Raw genomic sequence first — 16,110 nt, 5'->3', positions numbered from 1 at the left:
GAATTTGCTCTGAAATAAATAGCAGGAAAGAGGTAAGCTTTTTTTTTCTATGCTAAAATGAGTCTCCTATTTGGAGGAATAGATTTGGAACTGGGCTTGGTCACATCAAGCATAATATAAACAGGCATATGCTTCTCTACTAAACGTTGCTACTGCATCTCTGTCTGGTAACCCCTCTGTTATTCTAGTAATGATAAAGGAAAAGGGAAAAATAAAGAGATAAATAAAAGAGAAGTTACAGAGCTTCTTACATGGTTTGGTTGGGGGGGGTTTAATATTTGGTTCTGGTAAGAGCTCATCTCAGTTTAACGGAAACAAACATGTCCTAATCTATCAATTTAAATGTCTGTAAATCCATTATAGGGTCGGGAACCAGTATAGCTATATGCCAACTGCTTAGCAAGCCACCAGTTTGTCATAGTTGGCTTTCCCCACTATAGGAAATAACATTAGGAAGCTCAGGTGATGACTGCAAGTGGATTCATAGGATCAACACCATTGGAAGACAAGTGGTAGTGAAATCAGCCTTGTATGGCCTTTCATAGCCTAGTTAATCTGCATTTTCTGGCAGCTTAATCATAATTAGATTCATTTGGGTACCTAGCAGCAGAGATGTAGCTCTAGATTTTGCAGACCATAAACTAAATGTATCTGCCCAGTCACTTCAATGGAGTTACATCAAGTATGAATTTGACCTCCTGTGTTTATTTGCTTTACACCCAGACAATTTAAATTAAGTTTTATTGTATGACTGGACATTAGTGATGGAGTGGCCACCCCACTCAAGGTCTGAAGGAGTTAAGGTGGCAAGGTGGGCCAATTAACTGCCTAGGATGCACTTGGAGTAGGATGGAGGGAGCAAGAATTAATTAGAGATGGGGCTCAGCTGGATAGGAATGGAAAAGACCTGTATAAAGCCCAGTAGCTGAGAGCAGCTGGGGGCTGCAGAGTAGTAGTCTGCAGTCACTCCCTGGGTGAAGGGAGGTGCGTTTGGGACTATAGAATAGTCTGCATTTCTCCCTGGAAGGAGGGAGTTTGGTCTGGCAAACCTGAAAGACTCAGGGGAAAATCAGCAAGCTATATGATAGTGCAAACCTTGGCTGCTGCGTGGAGGGTCCTGGAGCTAGAACCCAGAGTGTATAGGGCAGGCCTGAGTTCCCTTGCCAGCCACTGGGGAAGTGGCACAGATCTGGCAGTGGAGAGCGGACTGCCTGGGATAATTTGCCCCAGAAGACTTTGAAACCCCAAAAGGGAAGAACTGTAGCGACCTGACAGGAGGGCTAAGTCAAAGAGAAAGCTGCAGCTCCTGGAATGAGAAGGGCTGCAGGGTGAGAAAAGATGGCAGGAAGAGAAACCACCAGAGAAGGAGCCAATCCCCAGGGCAGCCAGGATGAGGTGCCCGTAACAGTGAGTGAACCCGTGACAATTACCTTGCTAGATACTCCATGCTAGTTTAAATCTTTAAATGTTTATCCAGTGTAACTTTGTGCTCAATATGTTCAGGTGTGAAAACTACCTGGAAGAAACACTCTTCAGAAGGAATCTACTATATTTAAGGCCCTATTTATCAATGAAGGAGGGGAAAGTTTTTCTTAGGGAGAAAAAAAAAGTTGAAATCTGGGCTGGATTAAGGCATAGGCGCTCTCGGTCTGTACATTTGTTCCTAGAAGGGATCCTCAAGTGCCTAAGTCCCATTTTTAGGCACCACTGCAAACCATTAAATTCAGTTGCCACCAAAGCCTGTAGGCACCTCAACTTGCTCAGTGCCTAAGTTTCTGCAGCAAAAGTCCCCTAGGTTCCCATGTGCCTGTCTCTGAGCATGTGCACTATTGCTTCACTCTAGGTATGCAGCCATCTTTCTCCCACCTAAGAATCAGAGCAATTCATGAAGCAGGGGAACACAGGCATTCTGCTGTTTAAGCCACATGAGGGTCTGATTTGGCGAGTGTACTCAAGGGCCACCTAGATCTACACAAAACAGATGTGAGGGAGGAGGATTTCCCTTATACCTTTAGCCTAGTGGCTAAAGCACTCAGCTAGGATGTGGGAGACCCCAATTCAATTCTCCCCTCTTCTGGGGAGGGAGAAAAGATTTGAACAGGGGTCTGCCATCACTCAAGGGAGTGTTCCATCCCACTGGACTATAGCGTATTCTGCTGTGGAGCTTTCTCTCTGTCTCTTATTGAAGTTGTTTCACTTTAATTAAATAATTGAGGCCAGAGAAAGGGTTAAAATGACACTCTAGCTTAGTGACTAGGGCACTCACCTGAGAGGCATCAGATCACTATTCACATACCTTCTCAGCAGGTAGAGTGGGAACTTGAACCAGTGATCTCCAACATCCTTGGTGAGTTCTCTAGCCACTGGGCTACAGGTTATATGAAGCTGTGTCTCCTTCTCCGCATAGATCTAATGATCCTCTGAGCACACCTCCTAGATCAGGTCCTACATGTGAGTTAGGTGAAGGAGCATCTATCTTCCCCCAATTTGTGAATCAGTAGCAGAGATAAGCACCTAAGTTTGGGCTGCAGGGAAATGCCTATCTCTGAAAAGGAGTGGGGCTTAGTCATCTCCTATTGGCTAGGATAGGCACCTTCCCATCTAGCACGTTGGCTTTGTGGATCTCATTTTAAGGTGCATGTCTCTCCCCATTCATTGTAAAGAGAGCTGAGGTGCCTAACTCAGGCTACATAAATCACAGTGTTGTTCCTTGTGATTTTCATAGGGACCTAAAAGTTAGATATTGTGATGCTCAGCATTGCAATGCCTAAGTCCATTTGTGAATCCAGGCACTAGCTTTCAGAGTAATTTCCACATCTCCACTTTCATGTTTTTTCTAAAGTTTCTAGCATGAACTGTTGTGAAGGAAAGCTCAGAAATGTACACTAAGTGCAATCAACGCAGTAAGGTCTGCCTGAATCATCAGACGGCCTAAAATAGCACCTCTGAGTGGTATGAACTGCCCTATGCATTTCAAAGGTGAATTTACTTAAAAACCCACTGCTTTAGGGTACTTTTCCACCACCACCCTATCAAAGGACTGGGGAGGTGGGGCAGGAGAAGATGACAATTGTCACCAGTGGTGAATTAAGGCCAATAGTCTTGACAAAACATTTCTGTGAAAAACCTCACAAAGTCCTCCAAATTTTAGATGAATATACTGTCAAGAAATAAGAGAGACTGGAATGAAGGGTAACAAGAAAACATCCTACAAATACATGAGAAGCAAGAGGAAGATCAAGGACAGAGTAGGCCCATTACTCAGTGAGCGGGGGGAACAATAACAGAAAATATGGAAATGGCAGAAGCGCTAAATGACTGTCTTGTTTCAGTTTTCACCAAAAAGCTTAGTAGCACTTGGACATCTAATATAGTGAATGTTAGTGAAATGAGGTTGATCAGAGGCTAAATTAGGGAAAGAATGAATTAAATTACTTAGACAAGTTAGATGTCTTCAAGTTACCAGGGCCTGGTGAAATACATCCTAGAACACTCAAGGAACTGACTGAGGAGGCATTGGAGCCAGGGCTTTGGAGCGTAGCCTGGAGCTGGAGTGTGGAGCAGCTCCAGAGCAGTGGAGCTGCAGGTTTTTGCCTGGAGCTGGAGCAGAGCCGGAGCACAGCTCCAAAGCCCTGATTGGAGCCATTAGCGACTACCTTCGAAAAGTCATGAAAGATGGGAGAGATTCCAGTGGATTGGAAAAAGGCAAATATAGTGCCATCCTGTAAAAAGAGGAATAAGGACAACCCTGAGAATTACAGACCAGTCAGCTTAACTTCCATACCTGGAAAAATAATGGAGCAAATAATTAAGCACTCAGTTTGCAAACACCTAGAAGAAGATAAGGTGACAAGTAATAGTCAGCATGGATTTGTCAAGAGCAAATTATGTCAAACCAACCTAATTGCTTTCTTTGACAGGGTAACAAGCCTTGTGGATAGGTGAGGAAGCGGTAGATGTGGAATATCTTGACTTTAGTAAGGTTTTTGATACTGTCTCACATGACCTTCATAAACAAACTAGGGAAATACAACCTGGATGGAGCTACTATAAGGTGGGTGCATAAATGGTTGGAAAACTGTTCCCAGGGAGTAGTTATCAGTGGCTCACAGTTAAGCTGGAAGAGCATATCAAATGGGGTTCTGCAGGGATCAATTCTGATCTGGTTCTGTTCAATATCTTCATCATGACTTTGTTAATGGCATAGAGAGTACACTTATAAAGTTTGTGGACAATACCAAGCTGGAGGGGTTGCAAGTGCTTTGGAGGATAGGATTAAAATTCAAAATGATCTGGACAAACAGGAGAAATGGTCTGAAGTAAATAGGATGAAATTCAATAAGGACAAATATGAAGTACTCCACTTAGGGAGGAACAATCAATTGCACAAATACAAAATGGGAAATGACTGCCAAGGATAGGGATAGGGTCACAGTGGATCACAAGCTGAATATGAGTCAACAGTGTAACACTGCTGTTTTTTTTAAACAAACTTCATTCTGAGTGTTGTAAGCAAGACACAAGAAGTAATTCTTCTGCTCCACTCCACACTGATTAGTCCTCAACTGGAGTATTGTGTCCAGTTCTGGATGCCACATTTGCCAGAGAAGAGCAACGAAAATGATTAAACATCTAGAAAACATGACCTCTGATGCAAGATTGAAAAAAAATGGGTTTGTTTAGTCTGGAAAAGAGAAGACTCGGTGGGGACATGAAAATCATTTTTCAAGTACGTAAAAGATTGTTATAAGGAGGAGGGAGGTAATTTTTTCTCATTAACCTCTGAGAATAGAATAAGAAGCAATAGGCTTAAATTCCAGCAAAGGTGGTTTAGGTTGGACATTAGGAAGAACTTCCTAACTGTCAGGGTGATTAAGTACTGGAATAAATTGTTCAGGGAGTTGTGGAATTGCCATCATTGGAGATTTTTAAGAGGTTAGACAAACACCTGTCAGGGATGGGCTAGATAATACTTAGTCCTGCTGTGACCATGGGAGACTGGACTAGATGGCTTCTTATGGTCCCCTCCAGTTCTACGATTCTATGACTTTGGAACATACAAGGTTAGCATATTGTCACAAATTATTCTCCAGTTAATTCAGAATGGCTATACAATTATTCTCTACTACTTTGCTCTTCTGTAATAACTTACACTCTTCAGTGGAATACATAGGTATGCTTTCTGCTCAGTCTTCCCTCCAAAAAGTCTACATTTAATGGAAATTAGTTATGTAAATACATGAAATATAGTTTTCTTCCCAATAAAGCAAATATTGCAACCATTTTATTTTCTTTGTTGTTTCTATCCCTCTGCCTCTACCATCTCCATAAGTAACTTGGTTGCAATAACACTTTCCTGCAACAATGCCCTGTCACTGTCAACATAACCTCTTAATGCCATGCCCAGAGGCCTGAATTAACTTCTCCAGTTGGTTGGTAGATATATTGATTGAGCAATGGTTACTTTATAACCTGATTATCTTTGCACAGTACATTTATCAATGGCATTATAAAAACAGATTAGGTACAGTTGATACTCTCAAACTTTGCTATGGAAAAAGAATAAAGAGCTCTTTCACTGAGCAAACTAAATGCTGGGCATTTGGAGTGGGATCCTCACCCTCGATCCATCTCCCTTACAATGTAAAAGGGCTGAAGTGTTGTGAAGTGACCCTGAAAGCCCAGGTTCTTGCTGTGTGAGGATTTAACCAGCACAGACACTGCAGAAAGAGCCATAGGGATGCCTCCCAAAGACCCTCTTTCATGCCCTGATGTAGGGGACATAATGGAGGTGGGGCTAGGGATGGGAAGGGCATGCTAGGGACAGGACCATAACATAGAGTGCTGTAGAAATTCCAGGCAGCACTGCTGCCCATAGGGCAGCCTGGGGAGGCAGCCATAACTTTAAAAGGCTTCTGGAGCTGTATAAATTACACTAGGGAACTCTCCAGTCCCTGGAACAGCCTAGGATGGAGAAGGCACAAAAGCGGCTTAACTCTCCCTGTCAACTCTTGTCTCTGGGCTGTGAGTTCTGTGCTACAGCTCTCAGATGTACAGCACAGCATTTCATCCTCTGTGTGCTGGGCTCTTTTGAAAATCTGGGCCTGATTCAGATTTTACTTGCACTAGCTTTATAGAGGTGAAACCCCACTGACTTCAGTGGAACTGCTCCTGATTTAAACCGGCCTATGTTGGTTCAGGTCAGGACCCACCATTTGATGATTATTTTGCTGCTCTCGTCACTCTATTCTTGGTAATGTGAACTCTGTCATCTTGTGACCACGGTCACGTAAGTTACCTACCACCTCACGTTTTGCTTTCTGTCTGCGGCAGTGATGCTGAATAGTCAGGAGACAATACTTTGTCCAAACCAAGATGGTTATTTTCAAGGAATGAGTTGAGGTTTATGACCTGTTTGTGGGCAGTTTTTATGTCAGATATCCAGCCAGAAGTTCTGAATGGTTTTTGCTTCTCTCTGGTATGAGCCAACAGCACGTACTTTGGTGCTAGGGTACTTGGGTTTTTAAGGGCACGGCTACACTAGAGAGCTTACAGCAGTGCACCAATACAACTGGCTGCTGTAAGCTCCCTAATGTAACCGCTCTAAGCTGACAGCGAGAGCTCTTCCATCGTCTTAACTACTCCAGCCCGCATGAGCGGCAGAAGCGGTATTGGCGGGGGAAGCTCTCCTGTCCAAACCAGTGCGCTTATATTGGTGTAACTTATGTCGCTTAGACGTGTGATCTATTCCCTTCCCCAGAGTGACATAAGTTATGCCAACATAAACCGTAGTGTAGACATAACCTAAGGCATTTAAACAATTGCTTTGCTACGTGGTTTTGAATGAGAACCCATGGGAAGGGGTGAAAGTATTAGAAATCTCTGTGAAACACTGAGGCAATATTTGTACACATAAAAGGTCTCATCTGCCAGCAGATTTTCAGGCCCCTGTTCTGACAATTGTCATTTTTAACAGGTCCTGGGCTTCAAATACCACTCTCTTATCCAGTATAAATCAGTGGTTTTGCACTCTGTGGAGTAACGGAGTGGTGAATAAAGCTATTATTTCTTGAGACTTCCCAGGCATGAAGACAAACACCAACAAAGCTGAAGCTTGGTGCAACTTGTGACCCTACTGATATGAAAAGCTTTCGAAAATGTAAACAATACAGGAAAGGGAGGTGAATCAAACTCCCTTTTAAAGAAACATGCAGGAACTGAGTGCACCACACTGGGGCAGTAATTTTCCACTCTTGTTTAAATAATCAGCATACTTCCATACACAATGTCTTTGTATTCTCTGAATCTGATCTCACTGATACTTAGAATACAAATATATATAGAAAACTATATAAATATAAAACTTAGAAGCAAAACTTCTGGGAATGGAAAAGCTAAACAAAGAACAAAAACAGTAAGATATAACCTCCTTCCAAAAAAACCTAACAGTGCCTAACGCTCACTCTGCAATGACAAAGAAATACATCAATCTTAAATCCTTTCAATTCTGATTTAGAAACCTACCATCCAGAAAGCTGAATCTGTTTGACTGGAAGCTAGTTCCCAAATGAGGAAGCTTAATTACTACAAGTTATTGCTCCAGATATTTCCAAGTTATATTTTGGACACACCGACAAATCTCCAGAGTCAGATATCAATGAGAATCGGGGAGCAGGTCAGATGGATATTCTGGGTTAATGTTGTTAAACACAAGCATGAAGAGTCTTGAAATCCATCCAGGATTTCAGTGGGAGCCAAAGGAGAAACTTCAAAATGGTGGGTAATATGATCAAATTAACCTCGTTCCAGTCAGAAGTTATAAGTAAATTCTTGGTATGTAGTTGTTGCTTTTTTACACTGAATAGATTTGCTGTAAGTGGGTTTTTCACTGAAACTAGAATCGCAATTTGCATATTGCACTTCACTGATGGAAAAAATTAGGATTGTTCAATATCATTGTAGATATAGGGCTTGTCTACGTGGGAAGTTTAATCCACAGCTTTTTCCTGTGTATCGGGTAATGCATTGTAGGCAAGCCTCAGTAATAACACGCACACAAGACAGTATGCATCATTGTGTACACATGATGGGGGTTTTGCTGCGAACTGACAGCATGGCATTCTTGGAGGGTATCCCATGCTCCTTTGCTTCGCTGCTGAGCTAGTTCAATTTTTTTAAAAATCCCATGATTCATTTGTCTCCATCCCATCTTTCCTTTACGGGTGGGCTAGCGCCATTTTCAAACTGCTGTTGGCTAACATGGACCCAACAATGTTCCGTGCTGCTATGCTCAAATACACAGGCGCTGCTTGGGCTGTACTTCAGCACTCAAGGCTTCAGACGTAACCTCTCACGCCACTGAGCGGGTGATGTGGCAGCAGGTCCTCCTGCAGCAAGAGGATCTTCAGTGGTGGTGGAACCAGAACACAGACAAGGAAGAAGAGGAAGACACTGAGCCACTGATGATAGAGGACAGGTTCCAGGAGCAGCTTCACAGCATTCAGAGCTGTTTCTGGGCTTGGGAAACCGTATTGTAACCCCATGCAATATCTTCGTGGTCCATTGTATACATGAATGGTTTATGTATGATTGTATTCTACTTCATGGGGACAGTTACCACAGCTCTGCCAGGAACTAAAAGCAGTGGGTGATTAAGGCAAATCAGCCAAGTTGTAACACCCTTTGATGGGATGCCCACCCCACACAAGGCTTGAAAAGGTTATAGTGGCCAGGTAAGTCAATTTACTCCACAGGCTGCACCTGGAGACAGCAAGGGAGCAAGTGTTGGTTAAATGAGGCTCACCTGGGAAGGAATAGGAGAGGCCTCTATAAAGTCCTGGATCTGAGAGCAGAAGGGGGCTTTAGGGAGGTAGTCCGCAGTTACTCCCAGGTTGAAGGGAGTTGGGAGGCTGCCAGACCAGGGAAGGGGAGAGCCAGAAAGGCAGGAGAAGTCTCAGGAAATGAGCAGCAAGGAATAGGAGTGTCAGCCTTGGCTGTTGTTTAGAGGTCCCCTGAGCTGGAACCTGAAGTAAAGGGTGAACCCGGGTTCTCTTACCAGCCCCTGAGGAAGTGGCTTAGAACAGGGAAAAGACAGGAGACTGCCTGGGACAGTTTGTCCTAGAAAGACTTAGTTACACCTCCTTCCCACCCCCCCCAGAAGGGGGAGCCACATAGTGACTTGTCTGAACGGCCAAGTGACAAAGAAGAGACTGCGGTTCCTGGAGTGAGAGGGGTGAGACAGGATGGATGAAGACACCACCAGAGGAGGGTGCAATGCCTGGCAGAGCTAATCCCCAGGAGGGCCAAGAGGAGGCACCATTAGTGGTGATTGCACCCTGTCACACCCCTCCAGAGTGGTACCACCTCCTGGGCAGGATCACATAGCCTAATTGAAATTGGATTTTCCAAAGACAAACGGACAAAGAAAATACTTTTTTTTTGGATAAATAACCTGAGTTTAAACTGACTCAGGCCCTTCTTTCTGATCCAGCAAACCAACAGGACCAAGGGGTGGGAGACATCCAGAAGGGCTGGAAATACTTTGGCTTCCTGGGGTCCATACAACTAATAGGTGACCTCTGGTAAGCTGTTAGCACACATATAGGAATGTTTATTGTTTATGCATATGTTTTCTCTGTAATTCTTTTACCGGAAGAATAAATGTGCTTGCTTGGAATGAGCTGTGGGGTAATTTGTAATGGAGGGCAATACTCATAGCCCTCAGAGAGAAATCAAAGCATGGGCGCTGGCCTTTTTAGCCAGACTGGCTTGCTGGGGATATCACAGTATAGATTGGGGAGATGTGCAGCCTTTAAACTCCCAATCAGCAGGGAGTGAGATGTGGGTCTCTTCCCAAGAGAGGTGACCACAGGGAACCAGAAACCTTTAAATGGCTGCTCTTAAGGGACCACAGAGAGGAGAACATAGATGCAGTTGCACTAAAACTGTGACAAGAACTATTTCTGAATTGCTGCCAGCCCAGCATGGACTCAGTCATGTTCTGTGCCCCTATGCTGTAACCTCATATATGCAATGGCTGTTTGGGCTGCATTTCAGCACTTGCAGATGGATGAATTTGGCTTGGGACTTCATCAGCTGCACCACCAAGCAGACAATGTGACAGCAACTCCTCCTGCTGCTGCTGGAGGGTTTTCAGGGGCATAGATGAGGAAGACACTAAGAAATAGATAGTAGAGGACCGGTTCCTGGAGCAGCTTCACTGCCATTTCTGGGCTTGGAAGACTAGTGTGGATTAGTGGGAAAGAATGGTTCTGCAGACCTGGGCTGACCAACAGTGGTGAGAGCAGTTTAGGATGGGTAAGGTACCCATGTTGGAGTTCTATGTTGAATTAACCCCAGAGCTACAAAGAGAGAACCAATGAGCAGTACACAAGTGAAATAGCTGGAGCAATATTGCCAAAGCAGACTATTGCTCTTATTTAGAGTCTCGGGCCTGAAACTGGAAGTTTTTGTGCAGTTCGGTGTTGTTTGTGGGCAGTGGAGCTGCAATATTGTAGCAATCCCTGCTGTATCTTACATGCATACATGCGTTTCTAAAACTTTATGAATTAGTGCAAACCTATTTTCTATGTAAAATTAACTCTAAAGTTCTCATGAATGTTTAATAGAATAACCTTTAAAATTTCAGTTTATTAAGCTGAAAACAGAAATGATCCTTCAACTGAAATGAAAATGAAACAGGTTTGAATAATGAAACAATATATTAAAAAAAATTCATTAAACCAGCAGTGAAACAAAACGTGCAGTGAAGGGTGCAATGCAAGGGCCAGGCGGATGTAAAGTCACGGGCGGATAGATATCTTGGCTCTGCCTCTTCTGGTTTGTGGGACTTCCGGTGTTAAGTGCCGAGGCTTGAAGTTACCTGGGGCTGCAGAGGGCTCAAAAGAGCTGATGTCTGAGGGACCCCTGTTCTCAGTGTCCTGAGCTGGCGTCTGTGAGGGAAACAGCCTCAGGGAGCAGTGCTGTGTGGGTACAACAGTTGTTGTTCCCAGTAGACTGTATTGTCCAGGGTCTGCATAACATGGGTAGTGCTGGTTTGCAGCACTGCACTGCCTGCTGCCTTAATGGTAACATGCGCTACAACCAGGTGTACTGACTTTGTGTTGCTGCTAGGAGTTGCCTCTGCATCTCCCTGTCTCTTTCCACACTGTCTTTGGCCGTGGCAGTGCTTTCTCTGGCAACTAGCCACACTGTCCTTTGGCACTGCACCAATCTCCCTGGAAAGCTCCTTTCCAGATTTTCTCTCTGTCCCTAGGTACTGTCTCCCTCTTTGCTCTTTTTTTTTGTGCGCGGGGGGGATGGCCGGGGGACTCTCTAATGATGTCAACATTTCATCATGAGTTTTCCAATTTCTCCTTGTAAGGTTTGCCAGACACTTGACCATTCATAAGGGCCCTTGGCTTGAGGGTCTGGCCAGTACTGCAGCTGCAAGAGTATTTTAAAAAAATGCAAGCAGTTATTGTTAATCTAGGGAGGCTGGGATAGCATTTTGTTTACATCCATTTCAAGCTTTGTGATCTACAACAATCCTCGCTTACAGACAGCCCCCCAACCTGAAGCTAATACTCACCAGCAACTACACACCAGACCACAGAAACACTAACACAGGAATCATTCCCCGTAACAAACCCTGTTGCCTTCTCTGTCCCCATATCTACTTTAGCGACACCATCATAGGACCCAATCACACCAGCCACACCATCAGGGGATCATTTACCTGCACATCTACCAATGTGATATATGCCATCATGTGCCAGCAATGCCACTCTGCCATATACATTGGCCAAACCAGACAGTCTCTACATAAAAGGATAAATGGACACAAATCAGACAACAGGAATGGCAACATACAAAAGTCAATAGGAGAACACTTCAATCTCCTTGGACATTCAATACCAGATTTAAAAGTAGCCATTCTTCAACAAAAAAACCCTTCAAAAACAGACTTCAAAGAGAAACTGCAGAGCTACGATTCATTTGCAAACTTAACTCCATCGATTTGGGCTTGAATAGGGACTGGGAGTGGCTGGCTCACTTCAAAAGCAATTTTCCCTCTCTTGGTATTAACACCTCCTCATCAATTATTGGGAGTGGACCACGTGTTTAGGAAGGATGAATTCAAACTGGAACAAGTACTGAGAAGGGCTACTAAGATGATCCGAGGAATGGAAAACCTGTCTTATGAAAGGAGACTCAAAGAGCTTGGCTTGTTTAGCCTAACCAAAAGAAGGCTGAGGGGATATATGATTGCTCTCTATAAATATAGCAGAGGGATAAATACCAGGGAGGGAGAGGAATTATTTAAGGTCAGTACCAATGTGGACACAAGAACAAATGGATATAAACTGGAGTGAAGTTCTGGAACAGCCTTCTAAGAGGAGCAGTGGGGGCAAAAGACATATCTGGCTTCAAGACTAAGCTTGATAAGTTTATGGAGGGGATGGTATGATGGGATAGCCTAATTTTGTCAATTAATTGATCTTTGACTATTAGCGGTAAATATGCTCCATGGCCTGTGATGGGATGTTAGGTGGGGTGGGATCTGAGTTACTACAGAGAATTCTTTCCTGGATGCTGGCTGGTGAGTTTTGCCCACATGCTCAGGGTTTAGCTGATCGCCATATTTGGGGTCAAGAAGGAATTTTCCTCCAAGGCAGATTGGCAGAGGCCCTGGGGAGTATTCTCCTTCCTCTGCAGCATGGGGCATGGGTCACTTGCTGGAGGATTCTCTGCACCTTGAGCTCTTTAAACCATGATTTGAGGACTTCAATAGCTCAGACATAGGTTAGAGGTTTATTACAGGAGTGGGTGGGTGAGATTCTGTGGCCTGCATTGTGCAGGAGGTCAGACTAGATGATCATAACGGTCCCTTCTGATCTTAAAGTCTATGAATCTACATCCACCCTGACTAAATTGGCCTTCACATGCATCTGAAGAAGTGGGTTTTTTTTACCCATGAAAGCTTATGCCCAAATAAATCTGTTAGTCATTAAGGTGTCACCATACTCCTTATTGATTTAACAAATATTCCCTTATTCAAAATGGCCACCTATTACTGCCAATAGAGACTGAAGCCAGCAAAGTGAACTCCATTTCCTTACAGTGTATCTGAATGTGGAAGTGAGACTGCCCTTAATTAAGTTGTCTGCCACCTCCCATAGTTTTCAATAAACTAGAAGCCATGACCACAGGCAAAATGGCTTCCTCTTTGTGGTTCAGGGGCTGGATAGGACACAAGGGCTGTGAAGAGCAGAAAAGACACTATGAAATGTGGATGTGGTGAATGAGTGGGAGCAGGAGGCAGATTTAGGGGTTGCAGAAAAAGAGGGTGCAGGAGAACACGAGGAAGAAGGGAGGCTGATGGGGAGGGTGTAGAGGATAGTGATGGGGGAGAGGTTAGAATGGGAGCTCTCCCTGCCTGAGGGTAGTAGTAGTTTAGGGAGTCCCCTCTGAACAGCCAAGGGAAGCCAGTGTTGCCAGCTCTCATGAACTAATTGTGAATCACAGGATTTTGGAGCTGTCACAATGACGTTCATGTAATGGAATGCTAATTTATGATAATATTCAGCCACTAGGTGGCCCCAAATGTAACATAGCTTAGCTCACAACAGACATTCCTGAAGAAGAGCTGTGTGTAAGCTTGAAAGCTTGTCTCTCCCACCAACAGCAGTTGGTCCAATAAAAGATATTACCTCATCCCTTTGTCTCTCTAACAGGCATTCCTGGCAGTACATTAAAATGTCTTAAGAAGAAAACATCTCCAGTATATCTCCCTAAGAGGGAAATTCTGTAGCCAGTCCACGGCTGCTACAGAAGCGTGACCCGCTAGTAACAATGTCCTGTGTGCAAGGTTTATATGACATGGTGTCAGGAATACTCTTCAATGCCCCAGAGAACTTCAGTTTTGACAAACCTTTAGAATGGACCAACTGGAAGCAGTATTTTGCAAGATGCCATATTGCAATCAAACTCTGAGGAAACTAGAGATACTCCAATATCTTCTTTAATTTGTTATGGGGGAGCAGGTAGCATGTATATATTTAAATCTTTCAGTTTTTGCTAAAGACATTCACAAAGGTGACTATGAAAGAGTTTTGGCTGTGTTTGAGGCATACCTTATACCTCTGAGAAATGTGATTTGTGAAAGAGTATGTTTTCATCAGAGAGTTCAGGAACAAAGAGGAAATCTTGAATCTTTCTAGACAATGCATGCCAGAGGTCTTAGAAAACTCTGATTTTGGGATTGCAAACCATGAAAATGTCAGAAACAGGCTTGTTTGGGGGGTTAATAGATAAAAATATTTCACAGCAGCTATAATTAAAAACAGACTTAACCTTACCCACAGCCGTATCTACAGCTACATAAATGGCAAAGCAGTCTAAAGTAGTCAAACAGCAGAACAAAAGGCAGGAGCAACTTGAAAACCCTGAAACTAGTTTGGAAGCTGTAAACAGCATGAGCACTAAAAGTCATTTTCATAAAATCCCTGAGGCAAGGAGAGAGAACTCCCAGGCTAAAAGGGACAAATTCCTGTCAAATACCAAAGCCTTTCAATCTAAATGCATGAGATGTGGAAAAAACCATAGCCAAACAGATGTATTTTGGCAAGGTATAATAAATGCACAAAATATCAACATTTTGCAGCTGTTTGCTACACCAAAGCAGTCAGGAAGTTGACTACTATTTCAGTCAATCAAGAGCAGTTGTTGCTGGGATCTATAATGTGCAATGACCCAGAGCCTGCTTGGAGAATGAAACTGAATATTCATGGAAAGACTGCTGACTTTAAAATTGACTTTCAGGAACAGATGTCACAGTTCTCTCAGAAGGGACTTACAATAACCTTCAGCCTCTCCCAGAGGTGAAGTTACCTGACGCAGGCCGTACTAGCCATGGAGATATTCTGAACTGCATGGGCCAGTTCACCCGTAGAACAATTTACACTCTGAATGCAAAGCTCTTGTCTTTGTATGTGATCAAAGGATCAGACCAACAGTCTTCTCAGCTGCTGCATGGCAGCCATGATGGGCCTAGTGAGAAAGCTGGAAGAACTCAATGAAGTTTTTGATTATATTGGACTTCTGAAAGGGGATCCAGTACAAATTACCTTGAGACAATCGTGAACCATATAGAATAAAACACCTCTACCAGCCGGACATTGGAAGAGACTAGATGCAGATTTATGCAAATTCTGAGGACATCCTTACCTGATTGTTGTGGACCATTTTTCCAGGTATGTAGAAATAATGTACTTGAAAGACGTAGCATTATAGAGAAACTGAAGTGCACTTTTGGTCATTTTGGTATTCCTGAACAACTAGTGACAGACAATGGACCAGAATTCACCACAGGAGAACTGAAGTAATTCCAAACTAAATATGATTAGCAGCCCACATTACCCACAAGCAAATGGAGAGGTTGAGAGCTGTACAGGCCATCAAGAAAATCCTACACCAGGAAGAGCCATTCATTGATCTGTAACTCTGACACCAATACCATCTACTGCATATAGTCCATCATAACTCCTGATAGGAAGACAACCCAGGTTCTTTTCCTCAGTCAGAACAGTAGTTCTATCTCCAAAATGGCCAGACACGAAGAATATCCAAATTGGATAAAAAGGCAAAAAGAACTTACATCCAGTCATTGCAATTAATGGACAGCCCGATGATCACGTTTTTACACATTTAGGTTGTGAAATTAACCAGTATGATTCAGAGATCTGCACTGAACTTCAAAAATAGCATGATAGTATACATTTTATAAATGATGGGAATCTAGAACTTAAAAGGGGAGATGTAATGTTTAACTGCATTATAATGTTCCACCACTAAGTGGCACTGTGTGCAACACACCTTAGCTCATAACAGGCATTCCTGGCAGTATATCCTCTCTTAAGATGAACACATCTCTGGTGTATCTCTCTGGGTAGGAAGCTTTTTGCCCAGTGGGTCTCAAACTTTTTTACTGGCGACCCCTTTCACATTGCAAGTGTGAACCCCCCCACCTCCCAAATAAATTAAACACACTTTTTAATATATTTAACATCATTTATAAATGCTGGAGGCAAGCAAGGTTTGGGGTGGAGG

The sequence above is a fragment of the Mauremys reevesii genome, linkage group 1 (genome assembly GCF_016161935.1).
Source record: "Mauremys reevesii isolate NIE-2019 linkage group 1, ASM1616193v1, whole genome shotgun sequence".
In the NCBI taxonomy this organism is placed as follows: domain Eukaryota; kingdom Metazoa; phylum Chordata; order Testudines; family Geoemydidae; genus Mauremys; species Mauremys reevesii.
The sequence above is the reverse complement of the archived record's forward strand: the minus strand, read 5'-3'. Positions refer to the sequence as shown.